Source organism: Columba livia, chromosome Z, assembly GCF_036013475.1.
Source record: "Columba livia isolate bColLiv1 breed racing homer chromosome Z, bColLiv1.pat.W.v2, whole genome shotgun sequence".
In the NCBI taxonomy this organism is placed as follows: Eukaryota; Metazoa; Chordata; class Aves; order Columbiformes; family Columbidae; genus Columba; species Columba livia.
The window spans coordinates 78,967,939-78,973,938 of record NC_088642.1 but is presented as its reverse complement, the minus strand read 5'-3'; positions in this window follow the sequence as shown (position 1 = coordinate 78,973,938).

Below are 6,000 nucleotides of genomic sequence, written 5' to 3'. Positions count from 1 at the left end.
TGCCAGCCTTCCTCTTCAGGGCTCGCCGTGGACAGGCAGAGCTGCCTTCTCTACCCCGGCTGGGAGAAGATGGACGTGGTCCAGCCTCGTCAGGCTCCTCCATTAAAAGAAAATTTAAAAATAAAAATATAGAACCCCCAACATTTCACTAGAAAGCTTGCTTTTCTTCTATCCAGAATAAATTCTGAAAATTCTTAAACTTCTTTTGATTATCAGGTAAAATGATATCTACTATAACCCTTTTTTTTCCTTTATTTTTCTTCTAAGTCACTAAGTGACATCACTGTCCATCTCCTGGTGACATCATGCGGTCTTCAAGACCTGGGTGCCCACTACCCAAGGCATAACTTTCACAAGCCCATGAAAGATGTTTTCTCAAGTCCCAAAAATGAAAATATGACCAGTGGAAACTATTACACAGTTTTCCTAAGTGCCACAGCTTCCAGAAGCTGCAGCTTCAGGAGACCACATTCTGGTTTTCATTTGGTTCAGCTGCTTTCATAAACAATGAGAAGGAAGAAAGGGAAGCCACTGCGGGAAGGGGATGAGAAAAGTAAATCTGTGAAATCATCTGGTTCTCTCAAATGAAATATTATTGGACAATAACCCATATGCCTGAAAGCCTCATGATTCACTCAACTGTGTAACTCAACTGCCTTACTAAGAGAGGGTCAGTGCTGGCCACCCAGCACTGGAACTTCAAATCTATCTTAGAAAACAATTATGGCCAGAAGGCTAGGCAGATTTCTGGAGGACCATGGTTGGGTGGGCTGATGCATTGCAAACATGACCACTGAGTTTGATTCCTAGACTGGATGCAGTCCTGCTTTGATCACTAGAGTGACATTTCTCTGAGCTTACATCAAGAGACAAGAGATCTGCAAGGAAGACCAGTATCTCCTGTCCTGCATCGGGCTTTTATTTACCTGGACTAAGACATGATCCTCTTTATATTTATCCATGCCTCTTTTCATTTCTGGTATTGTCTTTCTGAACTTGCACAGGTAATCTGCAACAGGAGGCCCAAGATACACTTTTACTAATAGATAATTTTCCTAAGAGAAACTTGGTATCCAATAGTGTCATTCTATATGTTATTTCTAGCACACCTTTCCAAAATTATTTTAAAGGCCCTTGGCAGGAAATACTTATAACTAAAGCATTATGCTGAGATGAGTTTGGCTGTGATGGAGTTGATTCTCTTCACAGCAGTCTCTGTGATGCTGAGTTATAGATTTGTGTTTAAAGCAACGTCGATAATGCATGAGTGTTTTGGCTCTTACCGAGCAGCACTTGCACGACATCCAGGCTTTCTCTTTTTGACACTGGGAGTGAGCAAGAGGCTGAAATGAGACACAGCCCAGACAAGTGATCTGAGTTGTTCCTAAGGGATATTCCACCCATATAACTTTGTGCTCAGCATTAAAAACTGAGGAAGGGTTTAGTCGGGGAGAGGGCTACTGGTCACAAACTGGCTGGACATCAGTCTGCTTTTGGAAGCCAGTGAGTGATAGACTTTGTATCACTTGTATAGGTTATTGGTTTTTTACCTTTCCTTCTATTAAACTGCTTTTATTGCAACACATTATTCTTTTCACTTTTCCTCTGCTTATTTTCTCCTTATCCCTCTGCAAAAGTAACTGAATGAGTATCTGTGTGCACTTCCCTGCTGACTAGTGTCAACCCCCCCACACATAGGAAAGACTCTATCCCTATCTTGGCTTAAGAAGCAAAGGGAACCATAGTATTTCAGATGTTTATATGGAATCACTTCATATGCCCAGCATGAATTTTGTAGCCTAGATAGTCAATTTTTTTTTTCTTTCTCTTTGTCCATAATTATAAACTGAAGAGTTTGGATCCAGTTCTGACTGTCAAAGGAGAGTGGATAAAATTCTGCTTTAAATACAGCTCTTACTCTTCTTGATGCATTTTAGCACACTATGAACTTATTCAATTGGCTAATTAACATTCCCATAGAAAGTAATTAAGGTCAATTGGATATCCTTTATTTCTACAGACATAGGAGGGAATGGAATGGAAAGGAGGAAAAATCCTAATACAATGTACTCACTGTTCTCCAAAGCCATTCACTGGACATGGGAGGGTTCTCAATTTTTGCAGTCATGATAGTAAGAAAGATATTTGACCCATACCAGATTTTCTGCTTCAAAAAAGCTCTCACATAATAGCTTTTACTACTTAAATCTATCCCTTACTATGAAGATACCATTTAATCCCAAGATCAGGTGTAAGGGTATCAGTGTATCACCGTGTTTGAACAAATGCATTATTCTAGAAGTGTTCGTTAACCCTAATTAATGGTTGTGCTTTTATTGTCTTGAACATCATACAGCCCACAGCAAGGCAGTGTGCTAGTACTGCTGTATTGCTTTCAGTTTGGGAACCAGGGTCACCTCTTCCTAGCATGCACTTCTCCACAGTGGGATGTACTCTGTAAAGAGCAAAATGCTTTTGTGCTTGTCACAGCATTAAAATGTTTCCTCCAAGCAGAAGCCAGGACAGGCGTATCTGGAAAAGAGCATCCCTACATCAGAGTTTTTTACAAGACCTGAGGTGTAAAGGTGTTAGGAAGCACCCATTGCAGAAGTTGTATGGTTGCATATAAAAGAGCCTAGGACTCTACCGTATCATGTGGTTAATTTCTAAAGATTATTTCAGAGGGAAAAATAAGGAAGATTATTATTATTATTATTATTATTATTATTATTATTATTATTATTATTAAGAACCTACTTCTATAATTTACTTCTAATTATTAAAATGTCATGATCCAAATAGGAACAAATTGCAAATTAAAGCTGGAAGACACTGCTGTATCTTCTCTCTGTTCATTAAGAAATAGGAAAATAACTTACAGGACCTCTGTAAAACATTTAAAGTAAGTAATGATAGTGTTTTGTCACTAAGATAATTTTCTGTTGTATCCTGCACCACTGAAAATGCAGACATCAGTCTTTCACAATGTTTGTCCAAGTGACTTAGCTAAGTATCCTAAAGCTCCTGAGAGGGAAAAACACCTTAAACAGTAAATACATATAAAATTGTTCCCTAGAGACTACTCCAACCTCTAAGAGCAAGTAGCATCTGTTGTTCCAAAGTTCTCCTCCACAGGGTAAGAGGAGCAGAAAATGCTCTGTTTCATACTAGATATACTAAGCCATATAGTACTATTTTCCCAAATCTCAGGAACAACTCCAAATTGCCTTTTGAACTCTCAAATTAATGAGCAATTATTTTGTGTGCTTGAATAAGAGCAGTCGTTAATATATTTGATATTCCACTTTACGATATTAGGTGTTTACAGTTAACCTGAAACAAAATTAATTAGTAGCAAGCCTTTCACATACAAAGCACTTCCTTCAATGAGTTTCACCCTCAAAGTTTTACTCAGAAGAGTAATTCCCTTTAAAGATAACTAAGCAATATTCCTAGGATTACAGCTAGGGATCAGGCTCTTTTCCTGCAGATATAAATACTATCTGCTGTCTATATTTTCTTATACAGCAAAAGTAATGCCTCATTAGACTCTGACGTCAGTGAAGACATTTCCTTATCTAAGCACACTGAATTTTTAGAGGCCTGGGAATTGTTTTATAACCTGAGTGATAGAACTGCAGGTTTTAGAAAATATGTGTGACTCTCAATGAATTATTCAACGATAGGAAAGAGCAGATAAGTTTTTCTACAGATAAGTTTAAGAAAACTTATCATTTTTTTTTCTTATTGATGGCTTCCAGATTGCATTAATTAATTGCTATTAAAAGCTTCTATAATCTTTTAACGTCTTCTACAGAGCTGGTATTTCTCCTTTTATTAAAAGGACTTAGACATTTGTCTTTATTCATCTGGGAAGGGGAGATGTCTTTATGTCTTTTTTGAGACTTTTAGGGGGACACAGGATTACATATGCTGAATCTGCCATATGGTGTGAACAGCCTTATACTTTCCAGATATTAACTTTTGATTATGCAATATCCTTATAAAAAGTAATTACAGGTTTTCTTTGTTTTTATGGCAAGCATAGGTCTAGTATAAGAAAAAAGCAAGTAAAAAGCTTTATGTTTTCTTAAAGGAATCCATTTCCTCTGCCATCCAGAGAAAACCTGTAAAATAGGACAAAAAGGTATGATAAAACTAATGGAAATTAATGGTGTGAAACAGATTTCTGTACTAAAATCTTTACACCATACATTTCAGTGGTTTATACGGTCCATGGGAGCATGTTAGAAGTTAGAAGGTGCAACAGAGGGGACAAGGGGAAAGGGAAGGAAAAGGAGAAGGGAGAAGCAAAAGGACAATGCCAAACATAAAAACGAAGAGATTGGAGTGTCCTACTCTTTCTATACTGGACCATGGTGAATCTTTGCAGAAGTGCGCATAAAAGATGAAGGGACAAAGTGTGATGGCTCCATCAGTATCTCTGACTGCACATACTCAAACCCCGTCTTCAAGTGTGTGTAGTTTGGGTTGCCAGTTTTTAATACATCAGCAGGAGTCCAAGTAGCTCTACTTCAGCTTACACAGGGGATTAAAAAAAAAAAAAAAAAAAAAAAAGGTTTAACAGGAAAAACACAAAACAAAGGCCAGAGGTTGGACATAAAGAAAACCAAGAGAATCCATGGTTTCTTAGTTTGTGTTCATATAGAAGATTACCAAATAATAATTACTGAATTCCTGAAGGAATAATGTATAGTAGTCACTTGCCTTATCCACACTAATAAGCTGTTTCTATGTTTCTCTGTTATGTGCCAAAGTTTAATGATCACAAGCCAGGTTAGTTTGCCATTTTAAAGCAGTGTATAAGATTTTACCCTTTTCTTGTCTTTCATGTATTTTTCCCAGAAACAACAAAAGCTTTCAGAATGAGTGATCCTAATGAACTATCAGCACAAATCTAGCATAGGCGATATCATGGTGAGCAGTGTGGAAGTACTGAAGCATAATGACTATGAGGATCTAAGCAAAAACTTCAGCATTGTATTCTCAGATAAACACTCTGGATCTGACACAGAAACAATTAGTGCCAGCAGTGCTATTTATTTCATATCTCTAGACCACACTCCCCTTAAAAAACAAACAAACAAACTAACAAACTAACTAACTAACTAACTAACTAACTAACTAACTAACTAACTCATGTTTTGAGGCTTTGAGTCACTTTATTGTATAAACCATTTAATTAATTTCCTTGCTTGAACATGTAAAAGTGACAGAAAAATGTGTAGATTTCATACTTTGCACCATACTATTAACAATAGTTAATGAAGAATTTTTGCATTCTCTTCCACCATATGTTCAACAAATAATGTACAAAAGCCTCAATTGTTTATGCTTTCTGAAATTGTTTAGCATGTTGTCTGACTATTGATTGGCAATACATAACAAAGAATCTTAGAAAACATTAACTGAAAATATGTTAATCATACATATACAATTGGACAGAGGGGATCATATTGATAGCAATTCATGAATCTGTCAACATACTCTTCTGTAAAAAGTCACTCAAAGAGCACAGCCAACTTTCTAGCAAAGAGCTTACTTCATATTCCAAAGTATGGTTATAACTAGTAGCATCTTTTTGCTACCAATAGTAAAAGATTCAAGAGTTTCACGCTAAATTCAACCTAACACATGAAGCGTATTTCAAAGAAGTCACTAACTGAGGATTAATATTACTTAATTTCTCATTAAATATAAATATAGGTCCTTTTAATGTGACTCACTAGATGATACTTTCAGTTCAGTATTTCACAATGTTTACAAAGCTTTTACTCTTTCTGCATTACCTCAGTCTTCCTGATATTTTTACAATAACTATGTATGAGAAGGTAGTACTACATTTCATTTAATGTAGCTTCTGAGAGTCTCCCATGTAGCTATTACACTGTGAAGATCTTTGCCTTGTCAGGAATCAATTTCATACCCATATACAGAAAAAGAATAGACACACAGAGGATGCATTTGTTTTGTCCAGAG